Source organism: Gossypium hirsutum, chromosome D13, assembly GCF_007990345.1.
Source record: "Gossypium hirsutum isolate 1008001.06 chromosome D13, Gossypium_hirsutum_v2.1, whole genome shotgun sequence".
NCBI classification, from domain to species: domain Eukaryota; kingdom Viridiplantae; phylum Streptophyta; class Magnoliopsida; order Malvales; family Malvaceae; genus Gossypium; species Gossypium hirsutum.
In genome coordinates this window covers 9,933,821-9,944,767 of record NC_053449.1, presented here as the reverse complement: position 1 = coordinate 9,944,767, position 10,947 = coordinate 9,933,821, and the positions used below count along the sequence as shown (strand labels likewise).

At 35.7% G+C, this 10,947-nt stretch overlaps 1 pseudogene; it reads right to left on the bottom strand.

Annotated features, from left to right (window-relative positions):
• Positions 1-6,839: 6,839 nt before the first annotated feature.
• LOC107918981 (uncharacterized) lies at positions 6,840-9,747 on the bottom strand (annotated as a pseudogene).
• Between the last annotated feature and the right edge of the window lie 1,200 nt (positions 9,748-10,947).

Here is a 10,947-nt window from a genome sequence, read left to right as displayed (position 1 = left end):
AGATCTACTGTTTCATTTGATTTGTATTATTTTGAATGCATGTCTGCAGTCTCTAGACATAGATGGATGAATGGTATGTTCACAAACTTGATTTAATTTTGGAAAGGCTAGATTAGTTGGATTGTGATCGAATGATACAAGCAAGTACTCAAAAGAATATTCGTAGCACTCTAGACATATAATTGCGCTCTGTACAGAGTAAGAAAAAAACAATAGTGGGTATCATCCTTCAAGCTTGTAGACATACAAAACCTTAAGATTGGTAGCTTAAAGTTTGACTCTCAAAAGAAGTACATTACTGTAGTTAGATTATGAAAAGTAGACTGGTTAAAACTTTTCCATGGCATGATTGTGTTATAAGGGTATAATCTAAGTGATTCCAACCTTCACATTCAACGGTGTTTTCCTCTCAACTTTGTCTCATTACATTGCCACATCATTTTAAATTAGTTATCTTATTTTAATATTGCATACGTGATTATCCTTTACACAATTTTTTATTATGTTTTCTTTTGCCATGGCCTGATTCATATAATTCATAGTGATAACCAAATTAATCATAACTGATCCCTATGGAGACTTACTACTTTATTACTTGATTTGACTTGTATACTTGCACATTCGCATATTATTTCACATGCGACAGCAAACAACAATCTAGAAAGTCAAATCGAAGCAGGTCTAGGGCAAGATCAAATCCAAGAACCGTGGCAAAAATTGTGGATATTGCAAGAATATGGGCCACATTAAATCAGAATGTTACAAACCTCAAAATAAAAACAAGAGGAATGCCAAAAACAACAAGAAAGGAAAGTAGAAAGTCAAAGTTGCTGATACTAGTGTAGCCGAGGATAGAGGTGACGATTTCTTATTGGTGTCTACGAGTTAAATATCCAAACTTACATCTGAATGGATCCTTGATTCAGGGTGCTTTTACCACATGTGTCCCGACAAGGATCCTGAATCAAGGATCCATTCAGATGTAAAAGCACAATACAAATCAAGATGCACAAAGGAATTAAACGGACACTGTCAAATGTCAGGTATGTGCCTGATCTAAAGAAAAATCTCATCTCTTTCAGAATTTTACACTCGAATGGTTATAGGACTGTTTTCAAGTCAAACGGCTTAAACGTCTCTCGTAGAGCTCTCGTTGTGATAAAAAGACAGAAGAAGGGCAACCTATACATTCTGCAGGGGTCGACGGTGACAGGTGTGGTTGTAATTATAAAAAAAACAGATATTGTCGCCACGTCGCAACAAGTACCAACTTGACGTTGCACAAAGTGACGTGGTTCTTTCTCCATAGATTCTGATTCAACCAAACTTTGGTACATGCGACTTGATCATATGAGGGAGAAAGGTATAACAACATTTTGTAAAAAAAGTCTTCTTAAAGACACTGGAGTTGGAAAGCTAGGTTTCTATGAACACTGCATTTACGGTAAGCATACAGAGTAAGTTTCGATTTAGCAGTGCGCAAAACCAAAGGGACTCAACTATATTCATTTTGATTTATGGGGTCCGACTCCTGACATCTCAAAAGGAGGTAATAAATATTTTCTAACTTTTATTGATGACCACTCCAAGAAAGTTTGGGTTTATACAGAAGAATGAAGTTTTCGATCTTCAAGCAGTGGAAAACACTGCTAGAAAAACAAACTGGGAAGTCCATGAAGTGGTTGAGAACGGATAATGGTCTTGAGTTTTGTTTATCAGAATTTAACAGTTACTACAAATGGGAAGGGATAGAAAGACATCGCACCATTGTTGGTACTCTACAGCAAAATGGAGTTTCTGAAAGGATGACCAAAACCTTGCTTGAAAAGGCCCGATGTATGCTTTCTAATACAGGTAGGAAAGGAATTTTGGGCTGAAGCCATCAATTTAGCAAGCCATTTTGTGAACCGATCTCTCCATCGAGCATTGAATAGAAAATTTCTAGGGAAGATATGGTCAGGTGATCCTCCCAATTATTTTAACCTTAAAATTTTTGGTTGTACTACTTATGTAAAACTAAGCTAGGTAAAGCTTGAACCAAGGGTCGTGAAGTGCATATTTTTGGATTCTCTATCGGTACGAAAAGTTTCAAATTGTGGTGCCCAGAAACCATCAAGACATTTGTCAGTAGAGATGTTACGTTCGATGAATCTACTATGATTCATTCGGAAAAAGGGTCGCCTGCATTTAAAGACACAACAAACTAGAGTGTCTTAAGCAAGATGGAGTCGAAGAAATAGTGGGTGACATTGCGAGGAGAGGAAGCACGACGCCACAACATCATGACAAACATGGCGATGTCCCGAAGAGGAAACACAGGATGTCGTGACGTCACGAAAAAATTCTAGTTTTCATCATCAAATTATTGTTTAGGATCAATTTGAGAATTCATCCGACTCACAAGTACCCTCACCATCTCAATTAACAAATTATAAGTTGGCTTATGATAGAAAAAGTTGTAAAATCTAACCACCATAGAAATACTATGAAGGAAACCTAGTGACTTATTGTAGAGAGCATTGATTCAACCGATCCTTCATGTTATTTCGTGGTAGTTCAAGTCTCTGATTCTAGAAAATGGCTTGTTTCTATAAAAAAGAGGTGGAATTACTCCAAAAGAACGAGGTTGGTAGCTAATTAAATCACTTATCGGAAAGAAAATATTTGGTTGTCGATGGGTGTTCAATAAGAAGGAGGGTTCAAGTTCAAGCAACACTAGGTATAAGGCAAAGTTGGTTTTAAAGGGATAAATTCAAGTGGATGGAGTTTATTTTCATTATGTTTTCTCTCCAATCATAAAACATACGTCCATCCGGGCACTTTTGGCTCTTATTGCATCAAAAAATCTTGAGTTAGAATACTTAGATGTAAAAACTGTTTTTCTTCATGATGACCTTGAGGAAGACATCTACATGCATCAATCGGAAGGCTTCAAAACTGAAGGTAAGGAAGATCATGTTTGCCTTCAACTAAAACCATTATATGGTTTGAAGCAACCTCCTCGGCAATGGTACAAAAGTTTGACTCCATCATATTAGGTATTGGTTTCACATGAAGTAAGTATGAAAGCTATATGTATTTACAACGTTTAGATAACATTTTTTTCATATACTTGCTAATTTATGTTGTTGATATGTTGATAGTAGCTAAGGATCTGTTAAAAATTAAACGCCTTAAAACCATGCTTAACTCTAAATTTGAGATAAAGGATCGATGTGCATCAAAAAAAAATTTAGGAATGGAAATTTCAAGGGGAAGACGTTTCAGAAAATTATTCTTGTCGCAATAGAAGTACACCAAGAAGATCCTTGAGCGATTTAAGATGCAAGACTCAAAACCGGTAAGTATTCCCTTAACTATACGTTTCAAACTTTCAATTTCAAATTCCCCTCAAAGTAAAGATAAAGAAAGGTACATGTCAAAGGTACCTTACTCAAGCGCAGTCAAAACTCTAATGCATGCAATGGTATGCACTTGTCCCGATATTTCACACGTTGTTAGTGTTGTTAGTATATACATGGCCAAACTTGGCAAATTACACTGGCATGCAGTTAAGTAGATTTTCAGATATTTATAGGGTACTTCAAATATGTGCTTAAAGTTCGAAAAAAACCAAAAGGTTTTATTCGGTTATGTTTATTCAAATTATTCAGGAGACTTAGATTGAATAAGGTCTCTCGTATGATATCTATTTGCTTTCAGAGATTGTGCCATTAGTTGGAAAGTAACATTTCAAGCCACAGTGGGCTTATCGACTACTAAAGCTGTGAAGGAAGAATTTGGTTAAGAGGCCTATTTAGAGAACTGGTTTATGAGAAAAAGGCAATTGCCATATATTATGATAGTTAAAGTGTCATACATCTGACCAAATATAATATACACCATGAAAGGACAAAGCACATAGACTTTTATTATCACTTTGTTCAAGAGGTGATCATTTTAGGAGATGTTTAGATTCACAAAATTGGCACAGAACACAATCTGGCCTGAATGTTGACAAAAAGACTTTCGGATCCAAAGTTCGAGCAGTGTTTGGACTTGGTAAGTATCCAATAAAGATCCAATTAGGCCCATGATAAGGCTTCGCAAAGAAGTCAAGTGAAATACGAGTCAAGGTGAAAATTTGTGGAGTAAGCCTCATATTTTAGAAAAATAGTAAGTGACGTCCCGATGAGATAAAACTCGATGTTGCAATGAGCAGCCAATGTCACAACGAGAAGAAAGCCTTCATCCTAACAACGCAACACCTCCTCATCATGATGACATGAATGTCACATCACGACGTAGTGATGTGTTCCTTGAGTTTCTTAGTTTCTTCTCTCAATTAAACTCTATTTTGGTTCCCCACTTAAACCCTAATTAACCTAGGGATATTCTAGTCATAAAAGCTACGAATTTCAGCCTATAGATAGGCATTAGTTACCCTAGGTTTAATACATGGAAAATAACACAATTAAGAGAGAATTTTATGTTTTAGTTTGAAGGGGTTTTTTCTTTTGAGGTTTCGGGTTTTCTTTGCCGTGACTCTCTCCATATTGTACTTTTCTCTTATTAATGAAATCTCCTTTTGCCCATGGTTTTTTATCTTCTTCAGAGGATTTTTTCACGTAAAATTTGTGTGTTCGATCTTTTCAATTTCTTCATTATTATTCTTTTACGTTGCTTACACAGGTTTATTCCCAACAAGTTTCAATCCATGTTGAGATCTGAAATTTATAATGTGTTCTGTATTTGTTAAATATACATTAACATTATTAACTTTGGAGTAATAACTTGGTTATTAATAAGATTTTTGATTTCAATAGATTCTTCCAGTTAGCTTCACGTCTCGATAGCATAGTATTTTACTAGCTTCAATCCCACTAATGTTTTATCTCGCTAGTTTTGCAACCCATTAGCTTCAATTCAATTCAAACAGTCAAACTTTATAAATTTCATACCTTTTGTTAACCAATAAGATTAACAAGTGAATGAAGTAGTGATTTAGATGGTGGTTCACCTTTGAGTAAGGTGGAGTGCCACTTGTTGTAAGTTTTTATGTTGATGGAGAGGTTTAAACAGAGAAAGATAAGAAATGGAAAGGAGTCTCATAAGAGCTTGGTTGAAGAAAGAGAGAAAGAGAGAGCCTCCCCCTATCCCTTTGTCTTTTTTAGTGCATATAAAGGGATGGAACCTAAGTAATGATACCCTATTATTAGTGTAGGGTTATGTGGATGTAACAGAAGCAAACATGTGTGATGGGGACAAACATGTGTAACACCTTTAGTCATATATGTGAAAATTATTATTGTTATTTATTCATTATTTAAAATTTTTTCATTCTTCTTCTTCTTCTTCTTCTCTTCTTCTTCTTCTTTTTCTTCTTCTTCTTCTTTATTTATTTATTTATTATTGTCCTGAATATAGCTTGCTTGCATCATGCTTGCACACATATTACTACTTATATAACTTGAGCAATTATCAATAAGTACCTTGCAAAGGGTAATAGATTAGTTATTATTATTTTGGACTAATGCTTGAGAATCACTTTTCTCAAAGCTAATTCTCATGCAGGGAGTGAAATGTAGATACTTGTTTTTGGTTACTAACTATCTAATCAATAGTAGTTCCAGGAAATATTGTTCATTGCATGAGCACTTTAACTTCTTTTAGGAATAACTTCGTTGGGAATGACTTTTGGGGAATAACGTTGAAAGATTGGCAAGATTCCTAAGTTATGCCACTTTTAGGATGTCTTGAAAAGCATGACTTAGAGACTTAGATACGAAACCTATTAAGAATTTCTTCTTGACCTTTCTTTGAGAATGGTGCTTCCTCCTTATTTCTTTAATGAACAAATGCTGCATTGACACTTAAAAACCTTTCTTGTTAAAATATTTCAAGTGGGTACAACTTTTATTAACTGTCATTATACTCTTAATCTATATAAGTTACTTTCCATTTTCTCACATTCATGTAAACATTTTCAATCCCACAACCCATAATTTTTGCACATTCATGCCCACTTTCTTTTAATAACTTCCTTTTTCAAGGCTTATAAATAAAGTTTGAGCTTCTCATTTGAGGACTTTCTTTCTTTTTGGATCTTTTGGCAAACTTAGTTCTCTAAAATTCTCTTTGCGACATTCTTTCTACAATCAGTAACTCTCATCTTTCTCAACTCCTTATTACGTCGATCACCACCACTTGCCATCGCACTTGTTTTCCAGAGTTTGCTCTACTCTTCCTCTCTATCATCTCTACACGACACCTCATTTTGCTAGATTGCAACATATCCTCACCTTACCAAAGCAATCATTTTACTTGTCCTGCAAAAATGTGCCTATAAATGCTTTGCTCAAGAGCAGAGCTGTTCTGCCAGCCACTCCATAGTATCTGAACACAGGTTGAGGGACGCCAGTTCAATATGCGGTGTATCCTATAGCCAACGGGTTACAACAGGATGTTCTACTTGTACTCACCCGCATAGTAAGTGGTGAATATGATGACACTAGTTTCTTAAAGTTACTAATCATTTCATTTTTTATACATAATATTATATTTAATTCACCTGGAATATAGAAAACTAGATTCTTTAAAAGCTAACTATACCCATATATCACCTCTTTTTCGAGCACCAATGGAGGCCAGCAGGGTTGTCAACTGGGATTTCGCAAAACCTGTATGGGTAATCTTTGGTTGGATCAACTATGAAACTACCGGCTGATTTCCAGGTTGGCCGCCCACTTGTTACTGTTAAAATGGCGTACTACATAAATCTAAAACACTGAAGTTCGCATTCATCAATTAAAATTAAATGACAGGAACTACAGTAGAGCAATAGACAAGATGAGTTGAAAGTACTATATCTGTATATTTCTAATATAAAAGTCAATGACGACCTGATCATTTATAATGCAGGCAGTTATCGGCAATGTACAACAGTTATTTACAAAGCTCCATGATGGAAAATAGAAAGAGAATATCCTATTGCAAAAGTGCTAACTATTCATTGTATTCATGACCTGCTGTATACGTATAACAGGTTACACTACGCATTTTTGCTGACATCGACGATAAGGTCAACTGCACAGAATTCATCCTACCAAACTTGAGCCACATTCACAGTTGTCGGTGCTGTAGAAATGCAGCAATTTTAGAGGCAATACTTTCTCCTGCAACCAAGAAACACCAAACTTAAAATGAATATAAGGTTAAAGGTCTCTAATTTTCATTGATACAAAATGGAAATGGTGAGCACAAGTCTGAAAACCTGAACCATCTCTCCAAACTGAGAAGGAAAATGAAACCCTGTTGAACAGCTCTCCAACATTTCAGGACTTTTCATCCATGCTCTACGACCATCACTGACTTTAATTTTATAGCTAAACATCTGAAAGTATAGTAAAACCCATGTTAATCGACATAGACTTATGCTGCGTGATTTGAATAACATAAGCATAATCAGTTCTACTCATTTTGAAAGAAACGAACTCCATATAGTTCCCTCATACATACAGCAGCTCGATGTTTTAAGATCACAAAATGCATACCTGAGACAGAGAGATATCATGCTTCTCCAGCTTATCATCCTCAACCTCAATTCCAGTACCTTGGCACTCAGGGCAGAGTATAGAAGAAATCAGGAACCCCATAGGTTTAGTCTCCAAATCCTTCCTCGTGTCATTGCATTTGGCTCCATTTTTCCTCCTATATCTTTGTTGAATTTTGGTCAGCATGTAACACCAGAAGCAGTCAAGAAGCAGACCGAGCCATGCAGGAGCTACTGAAGCAAGTGCAGCTGGTGATTTTTGTTCATTTTGTAACCTTAGTTTGATGTAATGTATTTTAGTTCATTTTGAACCATGTTAGGCTGATGTTTGATGTAATTTGATCATGATTGAGCTGTTAACTCAGCTTTGTTTATGTGTACAAGCTTTGTTTTCATTTTCAATGTATTAGTTGTAGTAGGTATTGATTAGGTGACCATACTGTTTTTGACAAGCAAAATGCTTGGTTTATGTATTGGCTTTATGCCATTATTCAAAATGAATGAAATTCAATCTGATTTCCTTCCATATACTCTTCAATTTTCTTTGCTTTTGTTTTTCAATTTTCTGTCTCAAATTCTGTTTGTTTCTTCTGCAAGTCTCGAGCCTTGCTGCTCAAGTCTTAGCTAACATGCTAGCACATTTGTTTTTAACACCAACAATCTTCTTCTTACTATTGGATTAACTTTATGGCTTTCAATCGTCTCAAGCTCACAAAGAAGGATCCAATGTATAAGGCATGAAGTGTGATATAAATGGAATGCCTACAAAATTTTTCGAAAGACAATAGATGTAAATAAAATTTGGAACCTCAAAATACACATGTTAATCAGTGCTTCAAGCTGAGACTATAAAATAAGCCATATTGACCAATATGATCCATATTTAAAGGTGATTCAGAACCAAGTTTACTAATGAAGCATACCCCATTAACATTTCTACTACTGCAAACAAGTTTTCCAGTTTTTAAGTTTAAGAGCGCTGTTACATCTTTCTCAGGAAGCATTTTCTGCTGACAGATATCGCACATTCTTTCAGCAGCTATACACTGTTGCCGCCTTAACTCTCGCCTTACAGCCTTACTTGATATAAATCTTGTGAGCAGAAGCTGATCATCATATCGATCTAATGCAAGTCTCGAAGAAGCGCTATTTGAAGCTGAAGAGTCTTCCCTAGATGAATCGTACTGATTACTCAACGATTCACTTATATCCTCTGGATCAGAAAACGACTTCTTCCTTTTGCGACCAGCAGCCACAACATTAACCAATTCCATGGGGGAACCAGATGTGAAAAGTGATTTGACATCATCAAGCAAACTCTTTCTTCCTAGATCACAGTTATAAACAAAAGTAACAACAGCAAATTCATGCTTTGGAACCTTCACCTTATCATCATTTCTTGGAGCTTCTTTCCCCTACCATTCACACCATATTCTGCTCAACCTATTTGAGACTCCATTCTCACAGAATCTTGCTGCTATTTTCCCAAAATCAATCAAACTTACTTTCCAGTCAGAGACCTCATCCTTGATTAGCACCCCTGGAATCACCAGATCTGGATCCTCTGCAATACCATCTACATTCTTTTCATAGGAACTAACTTCACTGCCAACATATTTCACAATAGCAAGGTTGTTGTCATTGCTTTCAAATTCCAACAACCTATTTTCATTAAATTTTACAACAGCCAATTGTTTCTCTTTTTCGTTACACTTACCAAAGAACAAAACACCATCATTGAAAGGCCATGGATTAGCAGCAGCTAATCTCTTTGTGTGAAGGTTCCCCTTCAGATGATCAAGTAACATCGAATCACTATAACATGGTGCAAGGCACAGAGTGCTGAAGAAAATGAACCGCTTCCGTTCCTCAGGAAGCTCTATATATGTATGCCCTTGTGACCTTACATTATTAAGAGTGGTTCTTGCTAACTGTTCCTTTAAACTACAAGCAATTGTCTGTGGAAATCCTAACTCCCTCCTTTCTTCCATTTGAATTACAATATGATAAAACTCAAACCACAATAAATCGACAATTCCACCAAAACTAAATTCAAATTCAAGGCTTTCTTTTTAATTCCTTTTTATGCGCATGTAAAAGCTCTAATAGAATCCAATTGCATAACAACCTGACTTGAAGGTTAAGAATCATTCAAAGCCATAAATTTCAAATTTGTAAGCTTCTTCAACTTCTTCTACACTTGAAAAGGCTAAAGCATTCAGCAATTCCACATGAAACCTTAACAAAAGAAGGGGGTAATTCCACAGAACCTTAAAAATTCAATCCGCCGATTCCTTCAGCAAACAAACTTGTAAATTCTCATAGAATTTCATGGCAGACCCTAATATCTCTAAATCGGTCCTTCAAACTTCTATGTTCAAAGAAAAGAAATAGTTAAAATATCAAAGTAATAAATTTCCCAAAAACAAAAAGTAACACTAAAAAGAAAATTTAACAGACTCCAACTAAAGATATTCATGGAGAACTCGGTATCAAATTCTTAGCAAACCGTCGTGTTCGAACAGCGGCAAAGTAAACATGGAAAGCCACAGAGTGAATAGAATGTGAGCTGCTAGAGCGAGAATCCTCCATTTCCATATCCATTTTTTTCAGAGCAGCAAAGTTAAGTAAAAAACAATTAAAGAAGAGAAAGATTGAATTAAAAAAAATAAAGATTACGAAAGAAAGGGAGAGAAAATCAGAGGGAGATAACAGAGTTTTGAGAGGATTATTGTTTGAGAAAACAGAAATTCAATTGTGCTTGCGATGAAGCAAGATCGAGTGAACGGAAAGCAAGATCCGTGTTGGGGTTTTGGCAGAGAACTAAGGAGAATTAAAGCAAATAATGGATACAAAAAAGAATGGAACAAACTGAAAATTTCATCTTTTCCAATAAGTTAAAATCAGCACTACACTGGTTACATAGGAACAAAATGTTGCTGCTGCACTGGTTCAGCTTCAATGCTGGTCCGCTGTTGCATTGCAAGCCAAAGTTCAACACTCCTCCTTGAACTGTATGCAACAAACACCAATATTTCTTCTTTAACTTCTCAAAACTTGTAGCACCGAGAGACTTAGTTAGAATATCAGCAAACTAATTTTCTGAGGTGTAATGAATCAGATTAACCTCCCTTGATTGTTTAACCTCTCTAATAAAATGAAATTTAATCTTAAAATGCTTGGTTTTGCCATGAAATACTGGATTTTTAGCTATGGCAACAACTGGATGATTGTCAACTCTAATTTCTGTAGCATCAACTTGATCTTCATTCAAGTCACATAAGAACTTCTTGAGCCAAATGGCTTGATTAACAGCTGCAGCAATTGCAATATACTCTACTTCTGCTAGTGATTGAGCAACAGTTTGTTGCTTCTTTGAATTCCAACAAAAGACCCCTAAGCCAAGAGTGAAGAAG